General features: G+C 44.9%; 1 protein-coding gene across 1 annotated transcript in view; it reads left to right on the top strand.

Moving 5' to 3' along the window:
- Nucleotides 1-472: 472 nt before the first annotated feature.
- LOC112221520 (plexin-A2-like) overlaps nucleotides 473-12,063 on the top strand; it is a 314,405-nt gene continuing 302,814 nt past the window's right edge. Inside the window, exon 1 of the mRNA XM_042303787.1 lies at nucleotides 473-1,092. The gene's annotated coding sequence lies outside the window, so the exon portion shown is untranslated. The remainder of the gene's footprint in view (nucleotides 1,093-12,063) is intronic.

The raw sequence follows: 12,063 nt of genomic DNA, 5'->3' as shown, positions 1-12,063 counted from the left end.
ACATAAATTATGTTTTATACAACTCACTATGTTTCAATACATCAAATGTAGCTTCTAAACGTGTTCAATGAAGGTAGGCTAGACCAATATAACTGAAAAATCTGAAATACATTATTATAAAATACTTCTGAAGATTAAAGACACTTTATTGTGCATTCTTATTACTTGGCAATCAATCCAATTTTCCATAGCCTATACAGGAGATCGAATCAGAGGAAAGGGAAATAATTTATCCTAAAAGATAATGGCGTTATTGCGTTATCTATCCTATCTTCTTACATTCACTGGAGGCTGATTTGATCGTCGCAAATTACACTGAGCAGAACATATGGCCAAGCCATTCGGAGGCACCACGCTGAAACAGTTAACACATGCAACATGCAAATGAGCCCGTGTTGCCGAAGTGTACAGGGGGGCTGGGTTTAAACGCTGTGGTGTGCATATGAGACTGTACTGTATGCTTCCCGGGTTCGGTAAGCGCCACAGTTTCTCATGCCAGTCTAGCACAGCCCTATGAGAAAGCGAGAGTGCCTGTGTAAATTTGTGCGGCAAGGTTGCTACCCAAACCGAAGAAAGCCCGCCGGACGATGACAAGCCAGGCTACAGCGGCTGTCATAGTAGAGGACATTATCCTGTGAACTAAAGGAATTCGCCGTATCATATAGGCATTCTGTTGTAATCGACCTTTTAAAGAAAAGAAAAAAACAGACGGGCAAACGAAGTTGCGCGCACTGAATGTTCATAGATTAATTATTGTGTTCGTAGCTAATATCAGCCCGGTGAAACCTTGCATCGGTTTTTGGGGATCTTTAGGCTATGAATGAGGCGATTTAGGCTATGAATGAGGCGACATTGGGTATCTGAAATTTTCTAGGGATTGGGAGTGAATGGACCTTGGGTAAAATCTCTAAATTGATTGAGCATCATTGAGGAACGCCGTTGTAGACTTTACCGTAGTAGGCTACTCCGAGCATTTCCCGTGGATGTAAGTAGCTACAACACTCCATCACCTAAAGGAAGAGAAGACAATTCATTACTGGCTGTGTGATCAGAATAAAAACAGCACCAGGAGCTTCCATTGAAACCCGAAAGGTGAGTGAAAACGATTAGCCTATGTTTATCATTATTTTTAAAAATGTGTCGGTTTGGTTTGAAATGTCTATGTGTTAGCTGATGATAGCTACAGCACAATTTTGCCTTAATTAACACTGTTCTGCTTAATAACTAACAGTAGCTACTCTATTCCGCCACAATAATGCCAGAGAATTCTCAGCTCAATTCTCAGCTACCACAAAAAGGGGTTTGTGGCTGCTTATTAGGGTACTTGTGGGATATTAAGCTATATACAAGTAGCCTAATAACCAGCCGTATATCCCTTATTGTGGTAGTTGAGAATTTATTTGAAAATTAGGTTAATAAGGCAATTTACATTTTATGGCTATAGGTAAGGTAAAAAAAATTGTGTGAGAAAAAAATGCCCACCCCAAACATGCAAGGAATTTCAGTGTTGTTATTATTCCAATGGTAGCCTACCAGTTACTTTTCAAGGAATGTTTAGACAAATTTACGCATAGGCTATAGACTCATTGCCTCGGTGCGTAAACCCGTAATTACGCAGTTCCGTTCAGTCCGGTGTTGGGTTTTAATTACCAGCTATTCTATCACCTCACGATCAACTTTTAATCAGAATGCAGCTGTCATCAGCTCATAAAACTAATTTGATTGAGTTTGATATATCGATATCATCGGCTATTCATATTTCATTGTTCTGGTTTGATATTATAAGACCTTTATTAAGCTGCGGTATTTAATCATTTAGTCATCGGATGAGTTATTTTTATCGGCCTATCATCCCAAAGTAGTTTTCAATTACTTCCAATATATGTAATCAACAGACAGATAGCCTAGCATCAGCTCTCCATGCTGACCTTGACTCTGAACCCGCTATTAGGGTTAAGAGTAGGGCGAAGAGAACCATTTCCATTACAGTGGATTTAGATTAGGCTTGATGTAGTGAGCGCTTGAAGTCTTGTACCTCATAATAATCTACAAAACAACATGTTAGAAGGAATGGGACTTTTTTTGCAGCATGTAACTCATTTATGTTCTTCACTGCGTTACCCAGGTCTTACCCAGGTCTTACCCAGGTCTTACCCAGGTCTTACTTACCAGGTCTTACCCAGGTCAGGGGTTTGGAATAACAGTTAAATGTACTCTCCAACACAGATTACTCTCTTATCCATCCCTCATACTTCTCAATATTTTATATAACGCTTTTGATTTAGCTAGGTTCCTATTCCTATTATCGTTCCTATTACAATGTGGTATGCCGCAAGACAGAATAACAGCCGCCGTTAACCCCCAAGCCTTGAAAGCAGCTAAATTCAGATGCATTGTTGCCAACTGGCTATAATTTAGAATTCCTGCTCAACTCTAGACTTTTCATCTGTCGAAGCTCTGGAACAGCAGATGCACCCACAAATCTTACATTTCCATCACAAACACACACACACACACACACACACACACACACACACACACACACACACACACACACACACACACACACACACACACACACACACACACACACAGCACTTGGGAAGCGCTCATAAGGGTGACTCTAAAGGAAAATAAATGTTGTCTTAAGTAGAAAATTGCCTTACATTTGCATGATAATAACTTGCATCTGCCCATAATTGACGGAGAGCATATTAATCATTGTGACCATGCAATCAAACCTAGTTTCTTCTTGGTAAAATCAGATTTTGTATATCTAAAGCGTGACATTATTGTAATATTCTTCTCAAAGTATAACATCCGTTTGACCCCAGAAACAGCCACCAGGATGGAAATTGCAGCCTTGGAAGAACAAACCACTACACGCAGCCTTGCTCTGATTATCACACGCTGATTATACTCACCTAATTAACTCCAATCTGAAGAGAAAACACAAGCACTGATAGTCTGGAGTGGTTATAGCATTACCGGTCTGTCTGGGCAGTTGGGCACTCACCGTATAACTACATGATTTCCTCAAGACACTCGTTTAGTCAGACTTGTTCCCCTTTTTGCTACACAACTGTACACGAACTCTATAAAATCCACCTCCACAAGAAGCAGAGTAAATTAAAATTCCATTCTGCTCAATGTAGCACTTTCAAGCAGTCTCTTTGAAGAGAGGCAGGAGTGGGCAAGCTGAGCTGTTGAGAACCTCAACATCACACACTCTTTAATCAATAAGGTTAACTACACAAATAAAGCTCAAAGAATATGCCTTCACATCAAACTGGCTGGCTGGAGCCAAAATGAGCACTCTCCATTGCCCCCGTTCCCCTTTCTCCTTTCGCTCAGCGTGTGTTCCAGCATTTTGATTGGATTGTATTAAGCTGGTCAGAACAGGAAGGATTTATGTGACAGTGCTGATCTCAGTCCTATTGATTTGCTTATGCCAGTCAGTTTAGTACATGACTGTTTCCTGCGAGGTAACCGGGAGGTCTTATGTGCTTCAGGAAGAGTTGTTCGCCTCTTTCAACTTTCAACAGCTTTATTTTAGGAAGGGTAAATGATGCATCTCATTAGACCCCCTGAAAGCATTCTGCGGCTGCTGAGTATTTTAGTGAATGGACGGACTGATTTGGTATTATGTTGGGCTGGCTGGTGTACTAGTACAGACATTGAGTACGAATGCTGTGTTGATTAAGTACAGTGCTCCTTTTACATGACTGGTAGTCATTGTCTTCTTCCTCTTCAGAAGCTCCCGACCACTGAGGCAGTGTCCCGTACCGTATGAATGGTAGGGCTGGATGATAATGTAAACCCTGGACCCCCTTCCACAAGTCTCCTTCCTCGTGATGATGGGACTCTTCGTCAGGATGACACTACTGCTCAAGAGCGTCCCCTGTCGACCCCGACAATGACGCTTTAGTAGAGCTGGGCGAAATTGATAAAAAGACATATTGCGTTCAATTGTCTGAATTAACAATCACCCATATTAGCCCATTTATTTGATTTCAAACTTTACATTTCTCTAGAATAGGCTACCTATCGTAATGAACCATGTCAGCAAAATGACCATGATAAGTGGTCGGTATAGTCGGCGGCGATCATTTTCGGTTTATTGTCCCAGCTCTGCTCTTTAAACGTCTGTGCCCATCAAGCAGACATGTTTCTGTCCAGGGCAAGATCTGGTCAAAGCCTTTCCCCGATGCCATCAGCAGTCAGGACTTCATAACCTAATACACGTTCTAGTGCATTGTACTTTATTATTTAATGAGTATGATAGGGGTGGTGACCGAGATACAAAGACAGTCTTCTCTGTGTTTTGTGTACGTGCTGTGTCACCAGCAACCAGCATGCAGCGCACATCGCCCCAGGCAGCCAGACTCGCCCTTCCCTGTTTAGCTTGAGAGTTTTTGACAAGTTGCTAGGCATGCAGGCGGAATCCTTGACCTATTTCTTAATGAGTGAACAGTGCAAACGCGTTCAGCGACTGGCTATTCTACAGCAGGCTAGGCTCCCCCCGCCCCCCCACACACACAAACACACACACACTTGCCTACACACACATCTCAATGCCTTGCGGGCTGGCTGCTGAGTGTTCACTGACTCGTTCCTTGCAGATAGATATAGGTCTCCACATCGTCTCTGCTGGAGTGTAGGCTACTCACCCTGTTTGTTTGTTTTAAAGCAATTGGTCTCCCCCTCACCGGGATGTTTATCTGAACCTCTCAACTGTCCAGCTGTCACAACAGAGATCTCTATCTCTCTGACCCACACACACTCCACTCAGTCGGCCATGTTATGTGTGTGTGTGTGTGTGTGTGTGTGTGTGTGTGTGTGTGTGTGTGTGTGTGTGTGTGTGTGTGTGTGTGTGTGTGTGTGCGTGTTTGTGAGGGAGAGAGAGAAAGTGAGAGTGTATCCATGTGAAGATTGGCATAAGAGAGATTTGAATCGTCCGTGACATTGATCAAGTGGGGTGTAGCCAGGGAGAACGTTTAGTTGGAAAGTGGTTGCGGTATGGTGGTAAGCAGAACTATCTCTCTCCTCATGCTGATCCAAGACTGGTTCCTCAGCCATAGCACTCAGCTCCCTGAGCTTTTAGACTTGCAGTTCCTCCCAACCCTAACTCTAACTCTGCTTGGAAACAACAGGATTTTATTATCTGCCAGCTATGCACTTCCTTCAAGCATTACCTTCAGCAACAGCTTATTTAGAGGTACATTATTTCAGCCTCACCCGTTGCTGACAGTTGTATAAAATTGAGCACTCAGCCATGCAATCTCCACAGACAAACATTGTCAGTAGACTGGCCTTACTGAAGAACTCAGTGACTTTCAACGTGGCACCGACATAGGATGCCACCTTTCCAACAAATCAGTTTGTCAAAAGAATGCCCTGCTAGAACTGCCCAAGTCAACTGTAAGTGCTGTTATTGTAAAGTGGAAATGTCTTGGAGAAACAATGCCTTAGCCGCGAAGTGGTAGGCCTCACAAGTTCACAGAATGGGAACGCCGAGTGCTAAAGTGCAGTGCGTAAAAATCATCTGTCCTCGGTTGCAACATTCACCAACTAGTTCTAAACTGCCTCAGCAAGCAACATCAGCACAATAAATATTTGTCAGGAGATTCATTAAATGGGTTTCCATGTACACAAACCTAAGCTCACCATGCACAATGCCAAGCGTCGGATGGAGTGGTGTAAAGCTCATAGGCATTGGAATCTGGAGCAGTGGAAACTCATTTTCTGGAGTGATGAATCACGCCTCACCATCTGGCAGTCCGACAGACAAATCTGGGTTTGGCTGATGCCAGGAGAACGCTACCTGCCCCAATGCATAGTGCCAACTGTAAAGTTTGGTGGAGGAGGAATATTGGTCTGGGGCCTACTTTTCAGGATTTTGGCTAGGCCCCTTAGTTCCATTGAAGGGAAATCTTAACACTACAACATACAATGACTTTCTAGACAATTATGTGCTTCCAACTCTGTGGCAATAGTGGCAATAGGGGAAGGCACTTTCCTGTTTCCGCATGACAATGCCCCCGTGCACAAAGAGAGGTCAGTACAAAAATGGTTTGTCGAGATTTGTGTGGAAGAACTTGACTGGCCTGCACAGAGCCCTGACCTCAACCCATCAAACACCTTTGGGATGAGTTGGAACGCCGACTGCGAGCCAGGCCTAATCGCCCATCATCAGTGCCCAACCTCACTTATGCTCTTGTGGCTGAATGGAAGCAAATCTCTGTGACAGTGTTCCAGCGTCTAGTGGAAAGCCTTCCCAGAAGAGTGGAGGCTGTTATAGCTGCAAAGCAACTCCATATTAATGCCCACGATTTTGGAATGATATGTTCGACGAACGGTCCACATACTTTTGGTCATGTAGTGTAGCTAAGCTTCTGTTGGCCATCTTGATCCCAGAGGACTTAGGAGTGGAGGGTAGACAGTAGTCAGCTCCAGATGGGTTGTGTCAGCGTGGGAGAGTTCAGATGCTTTTCACAGTCTTGCTTTGGGAGAAGAGGTTTCCACTGTTTCTTCTCATCCATCAGCCTAGTCACCAATATGAACAGAATGAACTATTATACACAACTCATTGTGAAGATCTTTTTTGCTATTCTTCTGTCGGTGTATGTACTGAAAGCATACAACCAAAGTTACAACTTAATGTAAGGTAGAGCGCAACATTTGTACTGCACACTGGTGGTTTGAAAGTTTGATCAAGCAAGGCCATTTACTGTACAATCTCAACAAATGTAACTTTACCTTGTAAGACCATACCTTGTAATGCATTTGAAAAGTGCCTTTATATGTCGCTATATCCAGGGCTACCCTGAAAGTCACGCTGCGGTCCCTTCCATCATGTTGAGTGGTTGTGTCCGCGTAGCCTTGTCGTGGCTTACTGAAGCGTTGGCCGGACGCCCTAGCCTGTCCCCGCTACCGCCTCGACATTGGTAAATAGCATCTGGATCTGGTATGATCAGCACATAGCACAGGGGGTGAAAATCAATACTCCGGATCTGCGTTACATTTTTCCAATAGATTCACACCACCTCAAATGCATCATGAGATTGCAGAAGTGCTGCTGCCGGAGCACTCCAAAGACTGAAAGTGCTGCTTCAGTCCGTGAGTCCGAGGTGGGTGGTTTTTGCCTCTTAGCTGCTGTGTGTGTGATATTGTGTTGAGAGATTGTTTTCCCATGTCTGTCAGAACGCTGCTGGCAGTGGCACTGCAGTGGGTGTTGTAGGGCCTTATAATATCTGCAAAACGCGAATGCGGAAGGAATCCCGGGATTCAAACGGAATTCAACTTAGTATGGAATCAACTAAATCTATTGAAAATGAATTGATTTGCCCAAGTTGATCATAAGACAGGAACAGAATGCATCAGTGATTCGTATTTTGAGAAAGAAACCCTGAAAAAACAGGGGAAAACGGAAACCTGGAAAAATTCTACGGAGAAAAGGGCCCTAGAGGGTGATGTGTTAGAGGGTTGGACTCAGACAGAGCAGTTGAGAAGAAGGCTCCAGCCAGTCTCTCTGTCTCTGCAGAGGGCCGAATGGAGAACAACCATTAATGTTCTCCCTCTTTCTGCCAGGAGAATGTGTCCAGGGCACGTATTCACAAATAGTCTTAGAATAGGAGTACTGATTTAGGATCAGTTTAGCCATTTAGATCATAATGAATGGTCTGGGCCCAGACCTCACCATGCATCCCGTCTATTGACGGCGTGGAGGCTAATCCTGAACCCCACTATGCCCTCACCTCTCTTCTCCCAGTCCCAAAGGCCTGCCAGCTTGCTGAAACAAAGCCTTTTGTCCAACTACTGAATCCAGCAGATGGAGAAATGGACAGTAAATGAAAGTAGGGGAGAAAAGAAAAAAAGGTAATTTAGTGGAGCATGTTAGAGTAGAGCGTTTGCATTTAAGCCAGTCCTTTGGGAAGCGTAACGCCCTCACAAAGCGACATTGGCGTAACATTGGAGAAATGCTCCCTTGTTGCTGCAGTGGCAACAGCGACTTAGAGCCTCCAATGTGTGAGGTGCTGCTTGGCCCTATGGCAGTCAATCCAGACCCAGGAGCCCAGCTCTCTCTCCAGGGCCCGGGCAGTCTTTATTAAGATGTTAATGGAATTGCCTTCATGACACATTTGCATGGGACAGGATCGCTCTCCCCCGCCATTCTTTAGTGCCTCAATCTGTCCGCCACACTCAATACATCAGTCCCCCTCTCTCTCCCTCAGTCACACACCAGGCTCTTTAGGCATTCACCACCATCTCCACATGTCTCTGCCCAGACCCAATCTCACTGTTTATCTGATCCCTCCTGTCACAAGCCATGCTACATTTTACCTGCTGTAACACAGTTACCCCAATGCCGGAGATAAGAACAGCAATCATGAAACCAGGACCTCCAGAATAACGTCGGCCTGTTTGTTTGGTGGTTAACTTCACAGTGGCTGTAAGTCACAGGCAGCCTGTCAGTCTGTCAGATCCAGTAGAAAGCCAAACACTACCTCATTAGCTATGAGGGTTGCTTTGATTATTCAAGAAGGGGCTGAAATTGACATTTGGGTTGTTTGTGTTTCTTGAACAAAAAGCTCAGGCTGTTCCTCCACCTCACGCCGCCACTATTTGTTGTGCCGAGAGACTGTTCCCAAGGCGGCACAACAGCCCAATCAAAGGGGGAAAAAGACCTTGAGCTTTACATTCAAATGCTTTTGACTTTTTCAGTTTCATGAAAGCACTGAATGCATTGTCTCTGTCTCTGCGCTTTCCCTTTCAGTCCGGGTTGAATGTAAGTCAGTTTCGGCCTGGAAGCATCAATAATCAATTAGCTCGTGTCATGGGAGGATGTGCTTTTTTGTTTAGTTTGGAAGTTGACAATAAGTGAACAACAAAAGGGAGAGAGTGGGTGAGAGGCAGTCAGGGAGGGAGGGGGCACAGTACAGATGCCAATGGGCAGCTGTCCGTAGTACACGGACGATATTGGATGCATCCCAAATGGCACCCTATTCCCTATGTAGTGCACTACTTTTGACCAGGCTCTATAGGCTCTGGACAAAAGCAGTGCACGATATAAGGAATAGGGTGCCATTTGGGTCACAACCAGTACGTGCCCGTGTGTGTGTGGGGGGGGGGGCAGGGCTCCAGAGTGGGCACTGGGCACAGTGGGCAGATTGGGTAAACAACGCCCCCTGGTGATGTGGATGGACGCCCTAGCCTGTCCCTGCCACCGTCACCATGGTTACCACACACAGTGGCGGCAACGAGCGGCATTGCTTTGGCTTGTCTAGTCTGCTCATGTGCTGTGAGAAAGGAGTTCTAAGCCAACGGCAGCTTTGTCTCTACTCTTCACTGTTCTGACGGCTGTCCAATTACAAGCAGACCAATTACAACCTGAAGCAGCAGTGTATTACTGCTCTCCATTAGCTCTTTTTCATCCAGTTCAAAAAGCTATGTGTAATTTGCTGCTGCACAGTACATTGACTTAAGCTTTATTCTTCCTCTCTTGGAAATGTAGCTTACAATTCATACACTTTATGCATTTGCATCAGTGCCATATAAGCTGTTCTCCCTTCACCAGCCTCCACTGATTTGCATTATTTTATTATTTTGCACAATTGTTAATCAGAATAGCGAGGAAAGGAGGAGTGTTATGGGGATGAGTATTCCGTAGTGTGTTACCCTGGCATGGTTCTGTTGGATCTCTGAAGCACCGTGACATGTAGCCACCTGCATCCAAGCTGTCTGTCTGCTTTGTTACAATTTTCAAGTCAGCCTGGCCTTATCTGTGTGGATAGCTCCTCTTCCCCGCCAGAGACGCCTTAACACATCCTCTGCCTTCAGCTCAGAAAACCAGAGGAGATAAGGCTCCAAAATGAATTCCGGGGAAGAGATAGCGAACAGAATACCTCAAACCAGAAACCTCCCTTTCCAAAAAAACGTCCCTGTTTTCTCTCTCACTTCCAAATAAACACTTTCTTTCCACTATGCTGACCATAACAAATCCAACCAAAGCAGTGATGAAAGACCTCGAAACTTCAAACTGAAAACCCTGAAACCCATCCTATCTGGGCTACCCTTCTCCCTGTGATGTCGGGTTTGTGTGAAAGTCGGCTTTGGACAGACAATCACATAAGGGCAGGCAAGTCACTGACGATTGCACACCCTCCTTTAAATATATGGAGGGTCCATTCTTAAGCCTTCAACACTGGGTCATGTTTTTTATTTAACCTTTATTTAACTAGGCAAGTCAGTTAAGAGCAAATTCTTGTTTCCAATGACGGCCTAACCCGGCCAAACCCAGACGACGCTGGGCCAATTGTGCGCTGCCCAATGAGACTCCCAATCACAGCCAGATGTGATACAGCCTGGATTGGAAGCAGGGACTGTGGTGACGCCTCTTGCACAGAGATGCAGTGCCATGGACCGCTGCGCCACTCGGGAGCCCGAGTGTTGCCACAACAGTCTGAAGGAATGGAAAAGGTATCGGGATGTGTTGTTAAGAGCTTGGCTAAGACCTGTTCCCTCATATTTCTGTATCTCTGTCTGCCTCCAGACTCTTTATTTTGGCCCAGGAGGCCTCAGAGTGCTCAGGCCAAGGGAAATGAATTCAGTCTTCCTTGGGGCGGCTAGCTACAGAATGTTGATGCATAAATATATGACTGACCCACATGTGACCTGTATATGTGCAGGGCAGTGGGAGCCAGAGACGGGATGAAAAGGGCTTTTTTAAGAAGGCATCTTCCCACTGGGCACACACTGGTTGAATCAACGTTGTTTCCACACCATTTCAATGAAACTACATTGAACCAATGTGGAATAGACGTTGACCTGTGCCCAGTGGGTTGTCACATTATATTATGAGTAGGTTGAGTGTGGGAAGATGGTAGACTTGACATATAGCCAAATGTATAGCGGAAAGTTTGATTGTATGTTGTTCTAGCAGCTGTTGTTATTGATTTTAATCTGCCTCTGACCTTTCAGGACAAGGCTTTGGAATTCACCCCCAGCTGTGTGGAAATGTGTTGGGCATTGAAGGGTGAACAATCCACAATGCATGTTGTTTTGTCCTCCGTTCTTGTCAGCCATCGCGTCAAATGATATCAAGCAAATAGCCATTGTGATTTGGGTAGTAAAGTAAACAACCACTATCGTTTTTAAAATGCAGCAATTTGTTCCCGTTTTTCCACGCGTGATCGTTTATCAAGATGAATCCATCAGCTGGAAGTTGAGTTTTGTTTTTCCACTTTTACCTCCCTCACTTGTTCCCTCCTCTCATGAAGCAGCATCTGCACTGCCACAAAAGCGCCACAACCAGTGAAACGGGAGACATGACAGACGCATCTCCGCGCGGACAGCCTTGCATGTTCGAGGCGCGAAAAGAGACACAGTTATTACCAACATAAGCGCCTCCTAGGTCTTAAATTACAACCGCCGCGCAAAATAAATAATCAAATAGCGACATCATGGGTAATTCACTGATCAACAGCAATGTGGGTCAAGCAACGGTGTTTCTTTTCTGTAGCATTTAAGGTGAATGACGGGTAGAATTAGGGGATCTAAGAGAATTATCCTGCGTGGTGCGTGGAGCGTAGTGTGACAGCGCCGAGACTGGCGGCTGAGGAGAGGAGATCCTCTGTGTTGTCCATGAAGATGTTGATTAAATATGACTGCTCTGAAGCACAGAGCTGCTGCCTGAAGAAAAAGAAGGCGGTAGGAAGGGAGGGAGAGGAGAAGGAGCGGGGACGGACAGGTTTGTACTTGAAAGCCGTGAATGAATATCTATCTGCTCATGTTTCATGTCTTAATCTGCAACAGTTTGGGATTTGTGACCTAATGCCATTTAAAGCCTGACACACAGAAGTAGGGCTGCACGATATGGGCAAATAATCAAATAACCATTTTGTTAACCAAATATTGCGATTGCGATTTTACACATGGGTGAACTGTTGGAATCATAGACATTAAATTCAAATTACGATTCTGTGGTTGGGGTCGTTTGGCATGATAACTAGTGAAAAAGACAGGTATAGTAAAAGTTGTTGTGACAGGAACCAACGTGTCGGT

Source organism: Oncorhynchus tshawytscha, linkage group LG22, assembly GCF_018296145.1.
Source record: "Oncorhynchus tshawytscha isolate Ot180627B linkage group LG22, Otsh_v2.0, whole genome shotgun sequence".
In the NCBI taxonomy this organism is placed as follows: Eukaryota; Metazoa; Chordata; class Actinopteri; order Salmoniformes; family Salmonidae; genus Oncorhynchus; species Oncorhynchus tshawytscha.
The sequence above is the reverse complement of the archived record's forward strand: the minus strand, read 5'-3'. Positions and strand labels throughout refer to the sequence as shown.